This window comes from Megascapheus bottae, chromosome 7 (assembly GCF_031878675.1).
Source record: "Megascapheus bottae isolate mThoBot1 chromosome 7, mThoBot2.hap1, whole genome shotgun sequence".
Lineage (NCBI taxonomy): Eukaryota > Metazoa > Chordata > Mammalia > Rodentia > Geomyidae > Megascapheus > Megascapheus bottae.
The window spans coordinates 24,237,924-24,263,083 of record NC_143515.1 but is presented as its reverse complement, the minus strand read 5'-3'; the positions used below and the strand labels follow the sequence as shown (position 1 = coordinate 24,263,083).

The 25,160-nt window shown below is 38.2% G+C and overlaps 1 long non-coding RNA gene across 1 annotated transcript; it reads left to right on the top strand.

Moving 5' to 3' along the window:
• The first annotated feature begins 11,493 nt into the window (after nucleotides 1-11,493).
• LOC150060471 (uncharacterized) lies at nucleotides 11,494-13,123 on the top strand. Its single transcript, XR_016536128.1, has 2 exons — nucleotides 11,494-11,602; nucleotides 12,721-13,123. It is a non-coding gene; the product is annotated as an uncharacterized LOC150060471 (long non-coding RNA).
• Nucleotides 13,124-25,160: the final 12,037 nt, after the last annotated feature.

The following is a 25,160-nucleotide window of genomic DNA, read 5'->3' as shown; positions in this document are numbered from 1 at the left end:
ACTCCGGTTGATGCTTTTTTCTTATCGTCTCCTTTATTTAAAAGCCTCCTTTTTAGTTTTGCTTTGCTTTGCTTTGTTACATGGTGGCAGTGACCCACACAAATTCTTGCGTTCCCAAATTTGCTTGGCTTTCTAGGGAGAGAAATGTGCGAATACCTCTGACTTTCATTAAGGTAAGAATCCCATCAGCCCTCTCTGTCAGGACACTAAGTCCCTTCACCCCACACCACACAGAACACATGTGAACGAACAAGTTACTTCCTCTCTTGAGGGGTTATCTCTATTTCATAGGCTAGTTATAGGCTCAAAAAAAATTAGTCTGCTTTTATCTTCCCAGCATGGATTGCTCTCACTAGGGCCTCTGCACTTCCCACATCTATGTTCCCCACTCACTCAATCATTTCTCCCCCAAATATTTCTCACATCACTCCTCTCCTGAAAACACCCCACTGTGATCCGTGATCACTGGGATAAACAGAGGAAACTTTCACAACTTGACTAGACCTTACACAGACAACCAAATCCTCCCAAGCCCTCAAGGACATGTTTCCGCATCCATAGCCGCTTTCTCCGTGATGACATGCCTCCAAACTCTAAGAGGTTCTTGGTCTTAAGAAGGTTTTTTTGTCTGAAATTCTATCATCTATTCCCTCTGAAATGTTTGTGTTTCAAAGTTCAAGCCCCTATCTTTTGAAAATTTTTCTTAAATGTACTTGTTATTTATTTAGGTAACTGTAATCCCCCCTCTTCATTACTTTATAAACTTTATAAAATGTTTCCTTGATATGTATTATTATTTCCTGAAATATAACCTTTTAGAGCTTGCAGTGGAAATAAACGTTCTTTTTGTACATTCTAAATGTTCAGATCTGCTGCTAATATTTACATATGTTCAACACGTGTGCTTCACTATAGGCTAATCAAGCCAAGCTATGTAAAGAGATCCATTAAGGGGTAGGGAAACGGGGACCAAGACATGTGAAAGGGTATCAATGTATGGGAATTAATGCACCATCTATCTGGCAAATATCATGTAACCCTTCTATTAATTACAATTAAAAATATATGAAAAAAAGATCCATTAATTCTTAAAGTGCTGAGCAAAACTGTGATAGGGGGACATTTTATTCCTGTCAACAATTTGGAGTTGAGAGGTACACACATATTCATGATTGGCTACATAGTAAACTGGGCCAGGTTTGGAGACCACCTCTACTAGATTGAATCAGATCCGATCCACAAAGCCTACATTGGAGTCCTGACCCCCAGTGAAGATCGCATTCTGAAGGAATGTTAATTGGAGAAAGGGGCTTTGCAGAAATAATAAGCTTAAAGTGAGGTTATTAGACTAGACCCTAATCCAGTCTGACTGGTTCCCTAATAAAAAAAAAAGAAGAAGACATTTAAACACAGAGACATGCATAAAAGAAGACAATAGGAAAGATACACAGGATGAAGACACTTTTTTCAAGTCAAGAAAAAGAAAGTCTGTCCAGAAACAAGGACATACTGAAGCCACTAGCACAACAATGTTCATTGCAGCACTATTTACCATAGCAAAGGTATGGAACCAACCCAGAGGGCCCTCAGTAGATGATTGGATCAACAAGATGTGATATTTATACACAGTGGAATTCTATGCTGCCATCAGAAAGAAATGACATCACCTCATTTGTAAGGAAATGGAAAGACTTGGAAAAAATCATATTAAATGAAGTAAGCCAGACCCAAAGGAACATAGGCTCAATAGTTTCCCTCATTTGTAATAATTAGTACACATATAGGACTGTCCTAGCAGAGGATTACAATAGCTCAAAACCTAGGTACATAAGGTCATGTAGGATGACACTAAATGAAAGGATCTCTAAGATATGGAAACAAGAGCTTTATCTTGAGTGAATGTTGTTTCTCAATGTGCTATGTTATTTCTCTTCTCTTTTTTGCCCTTTGGTTAATCTCATGTAGTTACTGTATCTGACTTTGTTATATTTATTTATTTATTTATTTGAAGTAGAAAAGGGAAGGGGAGAAAACAAGGTGATTGGGGGTGTGGGAGGAGGGAAACAGGGGCAAAGCCATGAGAAGGAGTATCAATGTGTGAGAAGTAATGTACCTACTACCTGGTGAATGTAACTGTAGATCTTCTATACATTACCCTGACAATAAAAATTTTATTTTTAAAAAAAAAGGATTAAGAAAAAGAAAAAGAAAATCTGAAACAGATCTTTCCATCTTAGAAAGATCCCACTCTCAAGAAGATCTTCACTAACCATACAACAGACAAAGGCCTCATATCTAAAATATATCAACAGCTCAAAAAATTGAATCACTCCAAAACTAATCTCCAAAGAAACAACCATCCCATTAAAAGATGGGCCAAAGACTTAGAGAGTCTTCGCTGAAGAAAAAATAAGAATGGCCTTCAGACACATGAAGAAATGCTCGACATCTCTGGCCGTAAAAGAAATGAAAATCAAAACAACTCTAAGATTCCACCTCACTCCAATTAGAATGGCCAGGATCAAGAAAGCTAATAAATCTAATAAATTACCCCATTTGTAAGGAAAGGGAAAGACTAAGGAAAAATCATATTAAGAGAAGTAAGCCAGACTCAAAGGAACATAGGCTCAATGGTTTCCCTCATTTGTCATAATCAGTAGAAACCTTGGGCTCTCCTAGCAGAAATTTACAATAGAACAAAACCTAGATACATAAGGCCATATAGTATGACACTAAATGAAAGGACCTCCAGGATATAGAAACAAAAGCCATATAATGAGTGATTGTTGTCCTTAATGTACTAGGTTACCTGTCATCTCTTTTGCTGTCCCTTGGTTACAGTATTTCACCTGGTTATCTGATGTATTGTATATATGTTTATTTGGTTATTTGAAATAGGATAGGGAAGGGGAGAAAACAAGATGAGGGGTGGGGATGGGGGTAGGGAAATGGGGACCAAGACATGAGAACGGGCACCAATGTTTGTGAAGTAATGCACCTTCTATCTGGTGAATATAATGTAACCCTTCTATTAATTACAATAAAAATATCTGAAAAAAAAGAGCCCACTCTCCTGACACCTTCATTTCACACTTTGAACCCCTAAAACTGTACAAAAACAAATGTACGTTATTCAAGAAACCTAGTTTATGTAGTAGACTAGCTATGTAGTTTTGTCATAATAGCCCTTGCAAACTAATACAAATCCACATGAAATGTATTTTTCTAACCTATCTGGTAAAATAAACTGTCTTTTCACTTTTTTATTATGGTTTTATTATCTTTAAATAGTTGTACAAAGGAGTTTCAATTCTCCACATCAGTTTGGGACTACAGTGCATTCTGGTCCATGTTACTCCTTTTTTAATTCTCTTCCATCTCTCTCAACTTCTTCCACCCCCACCGCAGCACTTCAAGTACCAGCTTTTGGTACTCAGTTTGTTAGACTGTAAATTAGTTGTTCAAAGCAGGTTTTTTTAAATCTCCTTCACCTTCATTAACCGTTCATACTACAGCAAGCAAGAAAATGATGCAGAAACTAAAAACCACAAAAGTGATTATTTACCAGAAAAACCAAATGACTTCAATAGGCATCATTAAGAGAGGCCAGTCTTCCTTAACAGGGAAGTGCCAATAATCATTCTGGATTATTTCCCTGAACAAGAATCTTCTAGCCATGAGGTCACCGATCCAATATGGAGGATTCGGCCCTTCATTATAGAAATGACATCTCTGAAAATGAGGATTGTGTGGGACTGGGCAGTATTAGAGATCATTAGACATGGGGGATAAGAAACAAAGGCATGGATTTGCTGCCACATTAACCAAGGTACCCACCAACAGCTCCGTGTAACCACAGATGGATTTTCTTCGAAGAACAGACCTTATATCCATGTCAGTAGTCTCCAATGTTACTTTTGCAACATAGGAGAGCTTCGTATGTTTTTTCTTTTTAAGAGTAAAAATATACATGGAGCCCATAATTTTACATAATCATCAACACCAAAATGTAGTCATATGAAATGAAAAAAATACTTCCTTAAACTTGAGTCTCAAGTACATACAATAAAAAGTAACATTACCTCATCTAAGACTTCCTTCTCTGCAAGTCCCTTGGACCAGACCCTTTGCTCCAGTACATTTCCTGTTACTACAATCAAATTGGGTAATTTATGATTTATTTGGCCTGTGGTTCCAGAGGATTAGTGGTCTGAGGACACAATGCTGACATCTGATACCATGTTGCTACATTACATGGCAGAAAAGAGCAAGCAACTGGAGAAGTATGAAAAAAGCAAGCACAAAAGTCTAGACTCACTTCATAACAATTAACTCCCACACCAAAAAAAATTATTCTACAAGAAGGAATGAACTCCTCCTATGAATTCACTCACCTCAAATTCCCATCACCTGTCAACACTTAGCCTGGGAACTAAAACAATACCCAACCCATAGTACCCACTTAAGCTCCCCCTTTTGGAGTAGTGTCTATGAGCCTGCATGGGATTTAATCATGTGAATAGTTCAAAATACTCATGTATTTCCACATCTTTTAAAACCAAAACTGATGGAGCTTGGAGTTGATGTGGAACTATGAGTGGATCACCATGACCTGGAGAGATGGACCATGCATTTCCAGATAGATGTCATTTTGATGAAAGGGAAAAGTACTTCCACTGTTCTGAGCATCACTTCCAATTAGCTGTGATAAGGACTCTGACACCGAAGTGTCTATTGCATCCACAAACCAACATACTTGGCCATGTGCCATTTCCATTGTCGTAGATTGCTCAGGGAAGACATAGCTTGACTGTAATGATTCATCCTAGGTTTATACAGTGCTTGTGTGCTAGAAAAGCAAGCAAGATGAAGGCATCTTATTTGTGGGCTTTGAGGCAGAAAAAGGTCACTAATGTTTTAGATGAGAACACTTTCCAAGGAACCTAATGTGATTTAAATCACTTCTAGGATTTTAGTCTACTGTCTTGGAAAATTCTAGTCTAGGTGAAATGGAGGTTTGTTGGGAAGGAAGCAAATAAAAATTGCCTGTCGAGATCTATTATTATGAAAAAGAAAATAGGACAGGAATGCATCACTAAAATATTTGAGCTGTGGGTTAAGGTTTACAAGGACAAGACAAGAGGGCTAGCCTGCGTGCCTGCCATTTGAAGACTCTGTAGGGAAGCATGTCTGATGCATCGTGGATTTTGGGGATAGGAAAAATGTGATTGACTCCAGCTGTGAGCAGTTTGAAGCAATTTGAGAAAAGGCTTGGTAGGATTTTCATCGATTTTCACTGGTGGCAGGGATGAATGAGTCAGATCTCATTTATGTTTTGAGCCTAAAGGGCAGGGCAGAAAATTCAGGTGTAAATATGTCTTAATGGGCCCAGTTTATTAGAAAAGAATTTCTGTAGAGGAAAATTAAATTGTTTCTGCATATATAAAGAATTCCTACCCAGAAAGATGGGACATTTCATGTTACAGAAAATGTGATGAATCTGTAAGAAAAAATGAGAAGGAAAATACATTGATCACAAATGGACTCAAGACAGATGTTTACAGGAAAGAATATTGTGATGGAAAACATACTGCATTACATGCTTTAGAGGCTAATGAAAACAATGGGGAAATTCTTAAGCTCATAGATCTAAGTAAATCTATGACTTGTAACTAAGTCAATAAGGCACTTTACTTTGGTGTCCTTGAGGAAAGAGACACAGAGATGATATGGAGAAGAATAAGGTCTACATGACCCAGCCTTGCACAGATGGTGGTTATCTTGCAGTAGGCTTGCTTCTAATTGTTCTTGAAATGTCCAAGATCCTTTCTAGATGATGCTTATTTTCTGATAAAATTTCTAAACCAAATGCAGTTTGTTTTTTTACTTCTTTATATGTTCTAAATATTGATCCTTCATTCACTTAATGGCTAGTGAAGATTTTCTCCTATTCAGTGAGCCTTTCATCCCTTAGTCTTAGTCATTGTTTCTTTTGGTGTACAGACAGACACCTTTTAATTTGACTTGGATCCATATGTCAATTCTTACACTTGTTTCCTGGGAAATTAAGAGTCCTATTCAGAAAATAATTGCCTTAAGGCCAGGAGTTTGGCCTAGTGGTAGAGTGCTTGCCTAGCATGCATGAAGACCCAGGTTCGATTCCTTGGTACCACATACACAGGAAAAAGCCAGAAGTGGTGCTGTAGTTCAAGTGGTAGAGCTTGACCCTTGAGAAAGCCCAAGGACAGTGCTCAAGCCCTGAGTTCATGCACCAGGACTGGTAAATAAAAAAAATAATAAAGAAAGAAAATAATTGCCTCCATGTCTCCCTGAGTTTTTCTTAGGTTTACCTGTAATAGATTCAGATCTCACATTTAAACCTCTGGTCCATCTGGAACTGATTTTTATACAGGATAAGATATGGAGGTCAACTTTCAGTCCTTGTATATGAGTAATCGGTTTTCCCAAAACCATTTGTTGATGAGTCTGTCTTTTGTTCAGTAGATGGTTTGACTCCTTTGCCAAAAATTTGATGACTGATAGATATGTAGGTTTATTTCTAGGTCTTCTGCTCTATTTCATTAGTCTTTACATCTATTTTTGCGCCAGCACCATGCTATGTTTATTACTATGGCTCTGTATTATATTTTCAAGTCTGGTATTGTGATACCTCCAGCATCTCTTTTACTCAGTATTACTTTAGCTATATAATAGGATTTCTTTGTACTTTTAAGTGAGTTTTAGGGTTGATTTTTATATTTCTACCAAAAATAACATTGGGAGTTGTGATGGGTATTGCACCAAATATATACACAGGCCTTGGCAAAATGACATTTTCATCATATTCATTCTTCTAAACCATGAACATAGGAGGTCTTTCCATCTTCTAATCTTCCTCAATTTTATCCTTTAATAAAAAGGATAGTGCTCTTTAGCCTCCTTGGTTAAGTTTATACCTAAGTATTTTTAAATACTATCATGAATGGTATTGATTCCCTGGTTTGCTTTTCAGTCTAATCATTGTTGGTATTAATTATTTTTCTTTTTTTATTTTAATGTATAAAGGGTTACAGTTATATTCACCAGATAGAAGATGCATTACATCTCACACATTGATACCTCTTCTCATGTTTTTGTCCCAATTTCCCTTCCCCACCTCCCTCTCATCTTTTTCCTATTTCAAATAAACAAATATATATATATATATATACCAGATAACAAAGTCAGATACTGTAACAATATGAGATTAACCAAAGGGCAACACAAGAAGAGAAAAAAACATAGTACATTAAGAACAGCAGTCATTCATAATTAAGCTCTTGTTTCCATGTAGTATTAATTTTTGCATGTTGATTTTTCTGTCCTGCTATATTCTCAGAAGAATTTATCAGAGATAAAAGATCTTTGGTGAAATCTTTAGAGACTTTTAAATATATGTATAAGAACAATTTGACTTCTTCCTTCCCTATTTAAATCATTTTTTTTCTCTTGCCTTATTGCTCTAGCTAAAATTTCCAATACTGCAAGGCACAGGGACTCATGCCTGTATTCCTAGCTACTCAAGAAGCTGAGACCTGAAGATCACAGTTTGAGGCCAACCTGAGCAGAAAAATCCAAGAGATTTTTATCTCCAATTAACTACCAAAAAGCTAGAAGTAGAGCTGTGGACCAAGTGTTAGAGAACTAGCCATGATCACAAAAGCTCAGGGACAGTACCCAGGTCCTTAATTCAATCTCCAACATTGGCATTAAAAAAAATGAAAACACAACCTAGAACAAAGATAGTGCTAAGAAGAAAGCTTATAGATACAAGTATTTACAGCACGAAAACAGAAATATTTCAAATAAGTAGCAAAATGCTACATCTTAAGCTCCTAGAAAAACATGATAAACTCAAAATTAGCAGATGGAAAGAAATGTAAAAGATCAGCACAGGAATTAATGAAATAGAAGCTTAAATAAAAGGACTATAAGAATCAATGAACAGGCCAGAAGTTTGACCTAGTGGTAGAGTGCTTGCATAGCATGCATAAAGACCTGGGTTCTATTCCTTGGTACCACATACATAGAAAAAAAGCTGGAAGTAGGGCTGTGGCTCAAGTGGAAGAGCTCTAGCTTTGAGAAAGCCCAAGGACAGTGCTCAGGCCCTGAGTTCAAGCCTCAGGACTGGCAAAAAAGAAAGGAATCAATAAAACAAAAAGTTCATTCTTTGAAAAAGTATGTAAATTCCTAGCCAACTTTTTCAAAAAGAAAAAGTCCCAACTTAACAAAATTAAAGATGAAAAAAAGAATATCACAACTAATATGACTGAAACCCAGAGAATCATGAGGAAATAATTTGAAAAGTATGTTAACCAATTTCCTGCTAGAAGACATTTTCTTGCTTGTGAAAAAGACATATTAAGCATAAAATCTCACTTCATCCTCACATCTGCTCCTTCTTTAATAATCACATCATCATTTAACCAAACTGGTTCTCAGAACCCAAAACTGAGAGTAATTCTTGACTCCGCTTTTACCCTGAACCCCTAAACCCAAACCAACTGTAAATCTCAACTGCTCCTTCAAAGTACACTCTGGAAACAACAATTTCTCATCTCCTATAACCAATGTCTAATCTATTCTCTCTTCTTTCTGCCATTGTTCAACCTTTCCTGCTGCAAAAACCTACTTGCTCTAGTTTCTACAGACATTAAAAAAAAAAAAATTCAGCTGTTATCCAACACTTCTTTCTCCAGCTTTGGCTTGATTAAGTCTCAGCAAGAAAGATGCCTTTACTCTTAGTGCTTTCTTGAACTGCTTTTGCTTCTTTGTTTTTCCTCCTGGGTTTTCCATGTTCTCTCATACCCCTTGAGTAATGTCAAGGAGAATGTATGGAGAAGCAAACAATCCTGAAAAGTTCAAAAGATTTGGTACGACAGATATTAAGTCTCCAGCTACTCACATGGGCACAGCTGGCTCACTTTTTATTCTATCCCACTACTGTGCCACTTACAGAAAGAACAGACAACAAGACAGACAAGTCAGAAATGAAAGAGAATTTGGATAACAATAAAAAAAGAAAAATAAACACATAATTATTTCAATTAGTAATAATCTCATGAAATAAAATAGTACAGAAAGGTGATGAAGATTAACATAGTGGGAAAGTATGCAATTGGACCTAAAAAAAACAAAACTAAAATAAAATAAATGCAAGTTAGAAATAGAGAAAGATCCTATGATCATGCAATTTCCTATCAGGCTGTATGAGCACTGTCAGAGACCAAAAGAGTGAGAAAAGAGCAGGAGATGAAAATTCAGCTAATCTTGCTGAGAAAAAAAAGGAAGATAACCAAGGAGATTTTTATGTCATTTTTCATTTAGACAGGTAAGATTAGGAGCCACATTTCAAGGACTAAAATGTACCTACTACCCAATGGATATTAACTGTAACCCTTCTATACATTACCCCAACAATAAAATACAAAAAAAATGAACATTTCATAATTAGTATAAACCTTGGACTAGGGCAAAACCTAGATACATGAGGCCATATAGGATGAGGCTAAATGAAAGGACCTCCAAGATATAGAAACAAGAGCCAAATAATGTGTGATTGTTGTTCTTAAAGTACTATGCTATTTCTCATCACTTTTGTTGTCCCTTGGTTATCTCATATTGTTACAGTACCTTAACTTGTTATCTGATATATTGTATATATGTTTATTTGTTTATTTGAAATAGGATAGGGAAGAGGGAAAACAAGATGAGGGGAAGGATGGGGGAGGGAAATGGGGACAAAAATATGAAAAGGGGTAGCAATGATTGTTAAGTAATGCACCTTCTATCTGGCAAATATAATGTAACCCTTCTATTAATGACAATAAAAATATAAAAATAAAAAAGAACACTTAACACAAGACCTATCATCTTAGGGAGTGTAGTCAACAGTAGTGTATAGCAGATGCCTAGAACATAAACACTTTGTAGAACAGAAAGAAAAATGGCCACTTCACTAAAACTACACAAACCGCATTAAAAAGATGCTTAATCTCATTAGTTATTAGGAAAATGCAAACCCAAACTGCCATATGCCAGGTGCCAATGGCTCACTCTTGTAATCCTCACTATTCAAGAGTCTGAGGATCATAGTTTGAAGCCAATCCAAGCAGGAAAGTCCACGTAACTCATCTCCCAATTAAGCACCAAGGAGGGAAAAAAATGATGTGGCTCAAGTGAAAGAGTGCTAGCCTTGAGCACAAAAATCTCAGGAACAATGTTCATGCCCTCAGTTTAGCCCAAGGACTGGCACAAACAAATGAACAACAAACAAACAAAAACTATCAAAAGATAGCATCTCCCTATCTGTTTGAACTGATGGCATCATTCGTGAGGATCTGAAGCAAGTACAACTCTCATACCACTTTTTCCATGTCTCAAAAAGCTACATGTGCACCTTGCAGTCAATCCCCCTCCTAATTACTCCAGATGAATGAAATGCCCACACAGAAACTTGCTCATGAATCTTCACTGCAGTTTTATTTGGGATAGCTAAAACCAGGAGTCTATCTACGGCTAAACAGATAAGGGAATACTACTCAGCAATAAAAATAAACTGTCAATATATGCCACAAGATAAATGTGTCTCAATGTAATCGTGCTGTGTGGCCAAGAAGCACACACACAAATTCTATTTATACAAGAGTCTAGCAAATACAAACTAAACAGAAATAAAAGAAAATAGATTGGCTGCTGCCTATGAATGGAAAAGGCATTGAAGGGGGCAAAAGGAAGAAATCATAAGGGGCACAAGACATTTAAGGGGGAACGGGTCATTAATATCTAAACCACAGTGATTGCTGCAGGTTTCAGAATATAGATATCTGTCAAAACTTAGGCGTTTTTCCTCTTTAAGATATTATACTTTAAAGATATGCAATGTATTATCTATGTTATATCACAATGAAGATGTAAAATATGTAAGAAACAGTTTTTATATCAGCCTGTTTTTATGCTTTCTCTTTGTTTCTTTGAGAAATATTTTTAGAGTGGTTTGAAACAAAAGCCTCACATACAAAAAAAATTACAAAACCCCTGGAAAGCCATAATGGAAAGGAGGCTCCAGTGTTGTTAATGGCTCAGGTTGTATTTTTTGCAAGTAACAACTCTGTTTGATTTTGAGACTCCTGCCCGCTGAGGAGGAGTGGAAGGCACAAAATGTAATGGCCTCCACAGCTCTTATTATGTCATAAATGGAAGCATACCAATTACTCTTGAATTCTGAAAAGAACTTGTCACATGGGGCTTTATGAGGGCTGCTAAATGATATAATGAACAATTCCTTTAAGAGCAATCCCATAGCAACAGCCCACATCTCCTTTATGTAGCCATTTCCTCAAGTCAGACAAAGGGGTATCCCATTAAAGTGTAACCATTCTTCAGGGGGCACAAAACCACACTGTCAGAAAGGTAGCAATCTGATTTTCTAATCTGATACAGTCAATAACCTTGTAACTTCTGCTGGACAGATAAGTATGCTGCAAGTCTCCAGGGCCCGCCTGATGTAAACAGATATACACCTGGATTCCAAGCGAAGGCTATCTTGTTGCTACCTACCAAGGTAGGTGACATATATCTGCCATCCTCTCAAGAGGGCAATCCCTGTTCCTGAGGATCCCATAGTTTGAATCTCCCCAGTGCCCCCTCTGTTTTTGCTGAGCACAGTCATGACAGGGTTCTGGAGTTTTCTTGGATGTCACTGTGACTCACTCACTGGGCGGGAGACCTGCCTCGCTCTCTGCTCTGCAGCAAAGCAGAAGTGCCCCTTATGCCACTAGTTTTCCTGGGACTCGATGCTTTACAGCACTCTTGTAGAAAAAGTGCTTTCTACAGCCCTATATCTTCATTCTGTAAAGAAATTTTAGGGACTGGAATTGACCCAAAGTCACTAGAGTGAGACACAGATGTGGTAAATATAAAAACGTACCAAACAAAACTGTGTAATTCATGATTAAAAATAATTTTGAAACTGGGCACGTCAATCAAAACTGAACTCATTTATCATACATTTCATGTCTCCTCACATTTTGTAAGCAGCTACCTTTGATAGTCATAGCTGCTTTGCCAGGTGCTGGAGGCTTTTGCTTGTAGCCATGCAGAAGGCTCAGATGTGAGGATCACAGTTTGAAGCCAGCCTGAGCAGGAACATTTGTGAGACTCTTATCTCCAATTAACCATTCCCCCCCCAAAAAAATGGAAGTAGAGGGGCAGCTTAAGTGGTAAAGCATCAGCCTTGAGAAAGAAAGCTACAGCACAGTTCCCAGGCCCACAGTTTAAGCCCCAGTACCAACACACACACACACACACGCACGCTGATGATGATGATGATGATGATGATAATGATGATGATGATGATGATGATAGTGGTGGCTCACGCCTAGCAACTCAGGAGGCTAAGATATGAGGATCGTGGTTCAAAGCCAGCCCAGGCACTAAAGTCCGTGAGACTCTTATCTCAAATTAATCACCAGAAAAACTAAATATAGCACTGTGGCTCAAGGGGTAGAATGCTAATAGCTTAAGAGCACCCAAGCCCAGAGTTCAAGCCCCACAAACCAACAACAACAAAAAAGATGATGATGATGATGATGATGATGATGATGATGATGATAACTGAAATAAACTTAAGATATGGAAACAAAAAAAAAGAAAAAAATGCTTTCTGTTCTTCTTCCATAGGTTTGAGATTTGCAACTGGGACATTGAGCATGGAGCCAAGTGAAGACGCTCTACCCAGAAGCAGTTTTTGTACTTGGGTATTTCTAGTTCCTTCTTCTCTTAGATTGCTTCTCCCACTCAGCCTTTCATCTGGGTCATCTGATTCATTTTCCACAAATGTCTAGCCATAACCAGCCTATGAAATTGATATAATAATATATGCTAGTGGTTCTGTCTTTGAGGAACATTAGAATTGCCTAAGTACCTTTAAAAAGTCTCAAACTCCTGGGCATACCAAGATCAGAAGGTTGATTGCAGTGTGCAATTAAGTTGAGGACTTGTGATCTAAACAGAAGCTTCTCCATTGACTACACCTACCAATTCCCTTTTGTCTCCAAGACAAATAAAATTCAGAGTTAACTCACTTTGGATGGCTGTCTCTTTGTTTTCAACACTGACCCTTCAAAAGTAAATTAACAGCCTAGAAGAAAGCTAAGGAATATTTAATAGAGAACTTCAGATTAAAAAGCTAAAATCAGGAACTGTGAAAAGCCTGAGTACAATCAGAAAAACAAATTTTATGCTCAGGTAAAACACATACCAGGAATCACTCACTCCCACCTTCTCTGTCCGCTGTTTGTTTGCTTTGTGCTGAAATGATAAGTTTAGTAAAGAAAGCATATTTCAGGCTCAGCCTTCACAGGATGCCTTCTACATTTTCTGTTTAAATGACAGCACTTAGGATGATATATGAATTTCAAAGAGGCAACGTCCAAGCTCATCTCAGGTTTACTTGTGCATTATTATTCATGAAGCCCTTTCTGAGCTCTATTTGAGGGATATCTATAAGCTGTTTGCAAAGACTAGGGACCCCTACTGTAATAAACAAGTCATTTACATGAGGGAAATGAAAACCTGCCGTGTCTGCCAAATGAAGGCAGTCATGCCTGAGCAGAGAGAGACTGATGAAGTGAGATTAGAGAAAGCTAAAGGCTGGGTTAAAATACATCAAATCTGCCAAGCAATAAGAAATATTCCAACAGCCAACAGGAATAAATGTTTGTGCCTAGATCATGTGACTTTTTTAACAGAAAGCAGTAGCTATGAGAGTCCTACCTCCTAAGATTTTTAGCCAAACCATAGCCCAAAGATTTTGGAAACCTGCCGATTGCTAGTGAAGCCTCGCCACTTTTTCTTATTGCTTCCTCCTCCAGCAATCAAAGCAGCACAGGTGGCCATCTGCTTAAATAGATACAGATAACTTGCATCTGCATCTGTTGCTTCAGTATCCAAGAGACTAGCTCTGACCTGATACATATGCAATGGTCAGAAGTGGCTATAGCAAAAGCCACTTGATGAGAAGTGTGACCTGTCCTGCCCACCTATTCTTTATCCTTCTCACAGAATCCAGCATTGGATTCTGTGAAGCTGAAGCTTTAAGTTCATCCACTCTATTTAATAATGAATTTGTGTAGCCCCACTATCCTCAGCCATACACTGCACTAAGCACTTAGGAATGGGAATTTATTCATTCCTGAAAGTCCTGAAAGTCTGAGTTAGTGGGTGTGGGTGAGGCCCACGGATGTATATCTCTAACTAGTAACTTCATAATGCTGCTGCTGTCTCAATGACCACAGTGAGAATATCTGTTCCAAAGCACTATTATTAACGTTAGGCTAATAAACTGCTGAGATTTGGGCTATGAGATTTCATCCTAAGTCATTTTTATGTCACTGAAAAGAAAAACCAAAGAATACTCCTAAAATTGTGTGTGGCCCAAGAAGGAAGGTACACGATTTCTTTTAAGCATTTCTGCTGCTGTGAAGGAAAAAAAAATATTCCCTGACTAAACTAGAAGGAAGTTCCAAGACTTCTCAAATTGGAAGAATGGTCCTCTGAAGGACCCAGTGTTCCTCGAGAGAAAGCAGGACTGACTATAACCACCTGACGACCATTTCTCATGTGTTCCTTTGAAACAGAAGTGAACTTGTATTTTTGGTCTTTGAATATATGTCCCCATAGGTTACCTTGTTCAAGTAACTAGTATTTTATTATGGCTGACTTGCCACACTCTTACTTTAGTTTAAAAAACTATATTGAATAGGGGCTGGGAGAGTGGCCTAAAGGTTGAGTGCTTGCCTAGCATGCGCAAAACTCTGGGTTCAATTCCTTGGTACCAAATACACAGAAAAGGCTGGAAGTGGTTCTGTGGCTCATGTGGTAGAGCACTAGCCTTGATACAGCTCAAGAACAGTGACCAGGCCCTCAGTTCAAGCCTCAGGACTGGCAAAAAAAAAAGTATATTGAATAGATAGAAGATACATGAGAAGAATATGTGGAACTCGGGGCTGGGAGTTTGGCCTAGGGATAGAGTGCTTGCCTAGCACACACGAAGATCTGGGTTCATTTTCTCTGTACCACATACATAGAAAAACCCGGAAGTGTTACTGAGGCTCAAGTGGTAGAATTCTAGCCTTGAGAAAAGTCCAAGGACAGTGCTCAGGCCCTGAGCTCAAATCCAGGACTGGCAAAAAAAAGAGAGAGAGAGAGAGAGAGAATATGTGAAACTATTAATCTCTTACCAAATCAAGCAATTTTCCTGAGATTTTTCTGTTATATATCAACACATTTTAAGGACCATGTGTTGTAAGGGAACTCAGTTGCAAGAAACAGAGAAGTCACCACTCACGAGGCTCAATTGTGAGTCTATATTGAAGACATGGAGGACTGCTGGTAGACTCATGTCTCAAAGACTAACATCTCTCAATACAGCTATCCCAAAGCTTACCTAGGCCAAAACCACACAGTGTGTGTAGAATTTATCCTAATAAAAATCTTATTATACATAAGCAAAGAAAAACAAATGAGGACACTTAAACCTAATAAAGGTGTTAAATATAAGCAAAGCAAATCAGACGAGGACACAATCAGGGTGAATCAAGGGCCAATTTTGTAAGGAAAATAAAGGTTTGTGAATTAATGCACCTTCTATCTGGTGAATATAATGTAACTCTTCTATTAATTACAATAAAACTGAAAAAAGAATTAAAAATAAAGAAAAGGGATAAAAATTTAAAAACACACCAGACTAATGGAACTAGGGGAGGGGAGAATGAGAATATGAGGAGCTTATGAAAAAGAGCAATACCCCTCTGGGAATAAGATGTTTACACTCATGGATACTCTCATGGCTTCAATTCCCCCTCACCTGGCTTCAACTCTTCCCAGCGCAGTTTTTCTCTGGCAGAAAGAAATGGTCAGAAAAAATCCAGCCATAGCCACCCACAGATAAACTGCCACAGGAATCTCAGAAGGGGTTTCATGGAAATCAGTTTTCTACATTCGTGGGGCTTTTTGCAACTTCTCAAGGACAGAGTTCTTGAAACCAAGCAGAGATGAAGTGATCCAAATCTGTAACCCTGCGGGTGGAATCATGTTTTTAAATGTGTTAAAAGGCCGGGTGGACTATAATCCTAGTTATTCAGAAGACTAAAATCTGAAACTTAACCCAAGCAGGAAAGTCCATGAAACAGTTATCTCCAATAAACTACCAAAAAAGCTATACATGGAGCTGTGGTTCAAGTGGTAGAGTACTAGCCTAGAAGGAATAAAAAGCTCAAGGGCAGAGCACAGGCCCTGAGTTTAAACTCAAGATCAGCACTACATAAATGAGTAAATTCATAAATAACCAGACAGTGCATCCAAGGCTGACCATTTGTCAGGAATGGCTGCAGCTGATGAAGCAGTAGCAAAAGCAATAGAAGTAGTAGAATGGAAAATGATACTTTCTTTGGGCATGATGCCATCTAAGAACTGACAGCTGTTCAACTGACAGAATGAAAGACTGCTCAGCTTTTCAGCACTGCCCTTCACCAGATCCATCAGACTTACAAAGAGAGGTGAACAGACATCCATGTGCTCCTCAGTGATAAGATAGCACAGAAACTTTTCCTAAAGTTTGTTTTGGTTGGGCACTGGTCGCTCACACCTGTAATCCTAGCTTCTCAGAAGGCAGAGATCTGAGAATCATAGTTTGAGGCCAGCCTGGGCAGGAAAGTTCATGAGATTCCTATTCCAGTTAACTATCTAAAAATCAGAAGTGGAGCTGTGGCTTAAAGTGGCAAAGCACTAGTCTCGAGCGAAAAACCTCAGGAACAGCACCCAAGCCCTGAGTTCAAGCTCCATAACTCACATGATTCATTCATACATATATACCTATATACATGCATGCATGCATGCCTAGATACATTAGATAGATAGATAGATAGATAGATAGATAGATAGATAGATAGATGATAGATAGATGACAGATAGATAGATAGATAGATAGATAGATAGATAGATAGATGTAGCTTAATTGTATGTTCTTTAAAGTGTAAAAAGCCAACAATATCAGAAATAACATAAACACCTATTATCAGGACACTGAAAATGAACAAAAGTATTTAACATATTGAGAGTAGAAGAAAGAAATAAGCTTTGCACTTGGGTCAGAGGCCTCTCTCCCCCACACTAGCTCCCCAGTCCTGTACAGAAACCAACAGGTTCCGTATCTTGGCCTGCTGCCCCAGAATGGCATACGCATAAAGAGAAGGCTGATTGTATCCCAAAGGTATGCACCAAACTATGTGCAACCTTATACCGGACTGGACCAGAAGCATGTGCAACCTACATGGTGCCTCTGATTGGACACAACGGTTGATGAACCAAACAAATTATCCAGTAATTCTAGAGGTAACGTAGCCTTCATCTGTGATTCATTTATGAACAGGTCGCATACAGTGGAAAGACTTCATTGGGAGGTCTCCCATCTCCTTTGAGCTGTTTTCCCTTTCTTTTTTCTTCCTCAAGGAGGACTGTTAGGCATAGACATCTATTAATAGTGCTATTAAGGGTTTGACTAATGAGCTCATTCATTATCTAGAGAAGCATGAAATTATATATAATCAAATATGAATAAATAAAATTCATTAGCATTTTATTAATGTTATTAAAGTTTAAGAAGAGTGTTAATATTTTGTTAATGACAATGAACAGCTACCATAATATTAGCTACTATAATGGTATAATTGTGTTTCTCATAGGTGTCTTCATTGGTGGTCACACAGGGTTCCTTAGCGTTGACCAGTAATGTACAACTAGCTCTGTCCATTCTATTTCTATGATGGCAACTTCAAAGTTATGCTTCAAAACAATGGTTGTCAACTATGCAGGTACCCAGAAAGGGTTCCTTCCCAGTGATTAACTCAGCCACTATGTCATCAGGTGTGTTATCAATTGTCTCACTCCTTTGTTCTTACCCTCAGTAGGGTTTCTTTGAAATCCAAGGCAAAGCAATGTGCCACCTCCAGCCAACACCCACCGATGTACTCAGTAGACCCATATTATCCACTGTGTGAAGGCTTCACAGGCCGTAGGGCCAGTGATCCTATCTAAGCCACTTCATAGCAATCGTGAGGGTGGTTGTTAGACTACATTCAGGCTTCCAAACCAAATCTGTCTAATCTGAGCACTTCTCTTATGTTTTCCAAGCAGATGTTAGAAGAGATTCGACTCTGAAGAGTTGGCAAGTAGACCTTAGTATATGGTAAGTACGCTTCATGGAATGAAAAGATGGATAAACAGAGGCCCTATGACTGGAGCACCTTTGCCGCCTCTGGTTTCTCTGCAGGATTCACATTTTCTCATTCTACAGGCGGCATCCACCATATGAATTGTCCTCACACCGAGCCAGATCTAGGGTCTCATGGTTTAAGCTTTAACTAGGCGCCCATTGCCTGGTCCTCAGATGCAGAAAGATGCAGTGCATTGTACTGAGTTTCCTCAATGTTCAAAATATTTGGAAGAGAAGCATGTGTTTGTTTGTTTGTTTTCATTCACTAGTAGAGAGCCTGGGATTAATAGCTTCTGAAAATTTCAGGCTCTAATATTTCATTTTCCCAGGGTCATCAGAGCAGGCAGTATCTTCTTCCTAGATTTTCTGGACCCCAACTCCCTGAGAATAAGGGGTTCTCAATGGTGATAGTCATTTCAGGTACATTTTCTCTAAAAAGCAAATCACACTCATCAATTCTTTCTTTTCTTTTTTATTTGCGGGTTGTGGGGGCTTGAACTCCAGGCCTGAGCGCTGTCCCTGAGCTCTTCAGCTCAAAGCTATTGCCCCGCCCCTAGCCACAACCTCACTTCCATTTTTTCTGGTGGTTAATAGAAGATAAGAATCTCACAGACTTTAGTGCCTGAGCTGGTTTTGAACCTTGATCCTCCGATAGCCTCCTGAGTAGCTAGGATTACAGATGTGAGCCACCAGGCTCGGTTCCACACTCATCAGTTCTTTTTATTTTTTTTTACTTTTTTATTGTAATTAATAGAAAGGTTACATTATATTCACCAGATGGAAGGTGCATTACTTCACAAATATTGATACCCTTTCTCATGACATGGTCCCCATTTCCCTCCTCCCTCCCCCCACTCATTTTGATTTCCCCCTTTCCTATCCAATTTCAAATAACCAATTAAGCATATATAAAATATATCAGATAACAAGGTGAAATATTGTAACAATATGATATAACCAAGGGATAGCAAAAGAGATAAAAGATAACATACTACATTAAGGACAACATTCACTCATTATATGGCTTTTGTTTCTTTATCCTGGAGGTCCTTACATTTTGTGTCATACTATTTGGCCTTATGTCTCTAGATTTTGTTCTATTGCAAATCTCTGCTAGGAGAGCCCAAGGTTTCTACTGATTATGACATATGAGGGAAACCATTGAGCCTATATTTCTTTGAGTCTGGCTTACTTCACTTCTCATTCTCATTGTCTCTCTTTTCTTTCTACCCTCTCTTTTTCTCCCCCCCCCCTTCTCTCTCTCATATACACACACACACTTGAAATTTTATCTTCGCCAGAAAGGAACTGAAGTCCAGGCAAAAAAGCTGCAAACAGTATGGATTGCTAAATAAGCAAACTGAGAAATTCTAAAATGCATAGGAATGGTTGCTAGACTGTATCCATGGGTTGTACAGTGTTCTAATTATGAAGGGAATGGTAAATATTATAAGAAACGCCTGAAAAAAAACAAAATGCTAAATTTCTTCTTTCCTCTAACTCTCTCTCTCTCTCTGAATGACTTCACATTTGGAGAGAAAAGTCCTCTATGGCCCTGAAAGAAAAAACTACTATATATAAATTACCAATGGACTGGGTTGCTGTCGGCTCATACCTACAATCCTACCTACTCAGGGGGCTGAGATCTGGGGATCATAGTTTGAAGACAGGCTGGGCAGGAAAGTCTATGAGATTCTTATCTCCAATTAACCATCAAAAAACATGAAGTAGAGCTGCTGGTCATTCAAATAGTAGAGTGCTAGTCTTGGGCACAAAAACTCAGAGACAGTGCCCTGGACCCTGGGCCAGGACATACCAAAAACAAACAAAAAAGAAATTCCAGTGGAGGGGCCACACATTGCCTACTGCCACCTGAAAATGGCCTCCAACTAATAACTGGTTAAAAAGTTGAGACTCTCAGTTACTCTTTAAGGAAATCAATTCTGCCAAATTCTTGAAGAGCTGAAATAGATATTTTCTCAGCTGAGCCTCCAGGTGTAACCCCAGCAGAGGACTCTGTCAATGGGGGGTTGAACTCCTGACCATGGAACCTATGAGATCATAAGTCAGTGTTGTGATCATTTGTAACATGGCAATAAAAAATGAAGAAAAGGAGACCAGGAGTTTGGCCTAGTGGTAGAGTGCTTGCCTAGCATTCAAGAAGACCCAGGTTTGATTTCTCAGTACCACATACATAGAAAAGCTGGAAGTGGTGCTATGGGTCAAGTGGTAGAGATCTAGCCTTGAGAAAGCCCAAGGACAGTGCTCAGGCCCTGAGTTCAAGCCTCAGGATTGGCAAAAAGAAAAAGAAAAGAAAAGAAAAAGGAAAGGAGAATCACAGAAACGGGAAACAAAGGTCAAACCTGGACACTATATTAGAAATTAACTTTACAACTTGGGGGAAAAAAAGCAGGAGGAAACAAGGGAGGGGGTGATACAGCTTGAAAACAAAGGTACCTATTATGTTACTTATGTAACTGTAACCTCTCTGTACATCACCTTTACAATAAAATTTAATTTAAAAATGAACACACTCTCCCCTCCAGCTCCCTCACTTCTCCTCTTCTTTCTATCATTGTACTTGCAAACATCTACTCATTCTAGAGAAAAAGAAAATGACAGAGACAGACAGAACCCCAACTCTATGTAATTATCTGGGTGGGTTTCAAGGACACAAAAATTATTAAGATAGACTAAGTCCTTGTTCTCTTAGAATGTATTTTAAGGCAGAGAAAAATACAGTAAGAGTATAAACAACTATTTTTGCATGTATGTGCTGATTCTGGGCTTGAATTCAGGACCTGGGGGTCTGTCCCTAAGCTTTTGTGCCAAATCATTTGAGTCATTTGGACCACTGCTCTATTTCTGGCTTTCATGTTAGGGGGTGGAGGGTTAATAAAAATAAGAGTCTCACAGACTTTCCTGCTTATGCTGGCTTCAAACCTCAGTCCTCCGACCTTAGCCTCCTGTGTAGTTAGGATTATAGATGTGAGCCACCAGCACATACATAAACAACTATTTTTTACCTTAATAAGTTAAGAAATAAAAATAACAAAGTAGGGCTGTGGCTCAATGGATAGGGTAGTATCCTTGAGCTGAAGAGCTTAGGGACAGTGCCCAGGCCCAGAGTTCAAGCCCCACAACCAAAAAATTTAAAAAAAAAAAAAGAAAGAAAAAATAACACAGGAATGTTATTTGATCACTTCCTATTTTGGCTATGTTTTCAGTTTCTATGCCCCTTTCTGTATCTTTTTCAATATGGCAACTATTTCTTGAGTAAAATAATTAAATTCATGCAATCAAATGTATGATCCTTAGATCATACATTTGAGAATAGAAAAATGGACTAATAAATGAAGCATAAATTACAGTGAGAGAAAATATTTCAGTGGAGGTTGGAAAATTAAATATGAGTTGACACCAGGACTCTTATTAAGTACGAAAGTTTTAAATCATTTTTACTTTTCTTTTCTACTTAAAGATTTAGGCCAGAATATTCTGATTTTTTTTTCACAATTCCCATAAAGACTGGCCCTTCTCTTTTCTTCTCTACCCGCTCTGTCTCTCGTTGTCCACATTATTCCAAATGGAGAAATTAGGGGGACATTTTACAGAAGAAATATATGGAGGAATTTTAGTGTTTAGCTAACAGGAAACTAAAATTAATGGGCTCAAATAACAGATTTTTGACAATTATGAGCAAAACAGTTTTTGTAATTGGAGCTTCATTCAAAAATGGAATGAGTTGCCATATATATATAATCTCAGGAGAAACTCAAGCACAGCCTATATGCCTTCCTTTCGTAGCTGTTATGGATCATTTCTACTGGGTCACAAATGGGTCCTTTAAGACCCTTAAAAGATTTGAATAATGTAATTAGAGTTAGAATGTTAAAAGCTGGTAATGAAGTAATTTATTTTTTGCATGTGGGTTCCCTTGCAAAGGACAGAATCCACTCTTTTAAGCAACGCTGTGAAGAGTTTCTTTCTCCCTTTTAATCTTATATGGCCAGGTCAGCTTGAAGGAAGCTGGGTCATCTATAGAAATCATGTAAGGAAACTTAGGAAATGTGCTTAGCTTTCCTGTCCCTGGCATAAGAAAAGATAATTTAGGCTCATTTTCAAAGAGTCTGAAATCAGACATCGGAATGTGTCAGAACTGAAATGCATGCTATGCCCTCTCCAAACTTCATACTAAAATTTTCATGCTAAAATTAAAAATACCATCCTAAAACTCCAATGCAACACAACTAGGAGGTGATTGGGCTGTGAACATTCCACCTACATAGTTGGGAATGCTGCTCTATAAAATGGTTTGATGGAGCTAGCTGATCCCTCTGTTTCCCCTCCAATGGAAACAGCATTGGAGATGTCATTTGGAAGCATGAAGTAGGTCATCCTCAGACACTGAACCATCCAGCATCTTAATCTTGAATTTCCCAACATCTATGACTATGAACAATACATATATGCTTGCTAATTACCCAGGCGATTTTTTTCTGTAATAGTCCTGGGCCTTGAACTCAGTGCCTGACCACTGTCCTTGGGCTTTCTCAAGGCTAGTGCTCTACCACTTGAGCTATAGCACCACTTCTGGCTTTTTTCTATGTATGTAGTACCAAGGAATAGAACCCAGGTCTTCATGCATGCTAGGCTAAGATTTTTTTAAACGCTCTCTGGAACAATTCATGTTCAACCAGGGTTAGAATCCCTCACTCAGCTCAGCCCTACTCTGACCCAGTGAGGCTTGTCACAACCCAGGGTCTTAAGACCAAACTCATGATAAGGACTCCTAATGTCTTTTTTTTTTTTAAAGCATGAGAAGTATATATTCTTATACTTGCCTCCTAAGAGGAAAATTAAATCATGCCTTTTAATTAAAGACATTTGATGAACTTTATGAAGTAGATTGTTAGGTTCTCATTGTCACAATCTCTAGGAGGCTCCCAAATACTTCGTCTTTACATATTTATATCCATTACAAAAACAACTGTTAGGAACAATGTTCATCCTTCACAAGCATAGTATTAGGATGAATACAAACATAAACAGACATTCTGTTTTTATCTTGAATGGTGGTATGACTTGAAGGTGTTTGCTAAATTTAGTATGGTACAAAGGTTAGCAAATTCTCCGTGTCAAATTTAGTCCACTCTTGTTTACAAAAATAAAATTGTACTGGAATAAACTACATTCACTCATTTTGGTACTATTCACTGACTGCTTAGCCACTATAGTATACAGACCTGGTGACTGCAACAGAAACCATTGGCCTACAAAGCCTAAACTACTTACCATCTAGCCCTTGATGGAAAGATTTCTGAGAGCTTTGCTCTTGTATAATAGCTGAGTGGGTCTCCACCACTACACTATGAACTCTCCACAGAGTAGAGGTGAGATGCATGGGAAGGATCCAAGGGTATCTAAACCAAAAGATGTGATATTCTCTGTCATGGGAGTAGAAGGTGCTGATATACTTCATAACATTATTCTACTTTCATATATGTATACATACAACTATATGTACAGTTGAAAATCTATACTTTCATAGATATATATGAAAGTAGAATAATAAAAACTCATTAAAAGTTGTTTCAAAAAATTGATAATGGGAATGAGTAATAAAGGGGCTAGGCTGGGAGTTTGGCCTTGTTGAGCATGCACAAAGACCCGGGTTCAATTCTACATACATAGATAAGGCTGGAAGTGGTGCTGTGGCTCAAGTGAAAGAACTCTAGCCTTGAGAAAGCCCAAAGACATTGCTCAGGCCTTGAGGTCAAGCCCCACGACTGACAAAAAAAAAAAAAAGAAGGGCTAAATGTGATCAAAGTACATAATGTGCAAATATAGAAATGTTGATCGTTTTATACAGAAAATAGAAACTAACAGGAAAAATATTTCCTGGCTTGAATGCTGGAATGAAGAGACAAAAACTAAGTAATTAAAGTTCTTGAATTAAATTCATTATTGAATGGCAGCCAAGGTCAATATCATAGTGAGTCAAGAACAAAATCAGGAAAGGCTAGTCCAAAGAAGCCACTCTTAACTTGGTCTGAAATATATGACAAACAAAAGAAGGATAATAGAATAGAGTCATAAAAAGACATAGGCCAAAGAACCCGTGAAAGACTGAAGAAAACCTTTGGGCTCTGAATCTTTTGATTTTTAGTGTTCAGGTGACCAAGACATATGTACACCCTTCAAAACTACAAATCAAAAGCAGCCTTCTTCACATTTAATGCAGTTTGATAACACTTTAACTTCTCCTACTAGGACATAAGAGGTAATAAGTAGATAATCATTGAATTTGAATACCAAAAAATACTGAGCAAAAAGTGGAATTAGAAAAACTGATTTTACAGAATGGAAGAAATGAGTTCAAATCCTATCTGGCTCTGGCTGCTTCTTTGTGCAATTAGCAATCTCCATTAACTCCCAGTGATTCCACTTTCTTATCTCTAAATGAGAATAACAGCCTTTGCCTCATTTGGCTTCCAATTGAGAAAAAGATTTTTAAAGTTAACATTTCCACTGAAATAAAGTCATGGGCCATACACATATCAAGTCCTCAGTAAATGCCTCTGGGCTTGACGTTAATGACCAGGAAAGGTTGGTCCAAGGATGCTGCTGTTGAGCTGCTACAAGAAACTAGTAGAGGATGCAAAAGGCTGTGAGGATGGGCTACTTTTCACATGCTCTTTCATCTAAGATATACATTTAACTAATGCTCCAGCACCCCCAAAAAACCAACTAATACTAGGATGACGAGTGGTTTTCCAAATTTGATTCCCAAAGAAGCAGCACCAGTATGACCTAGAGGTCACAAATGCAAACTAGAACTAATGGA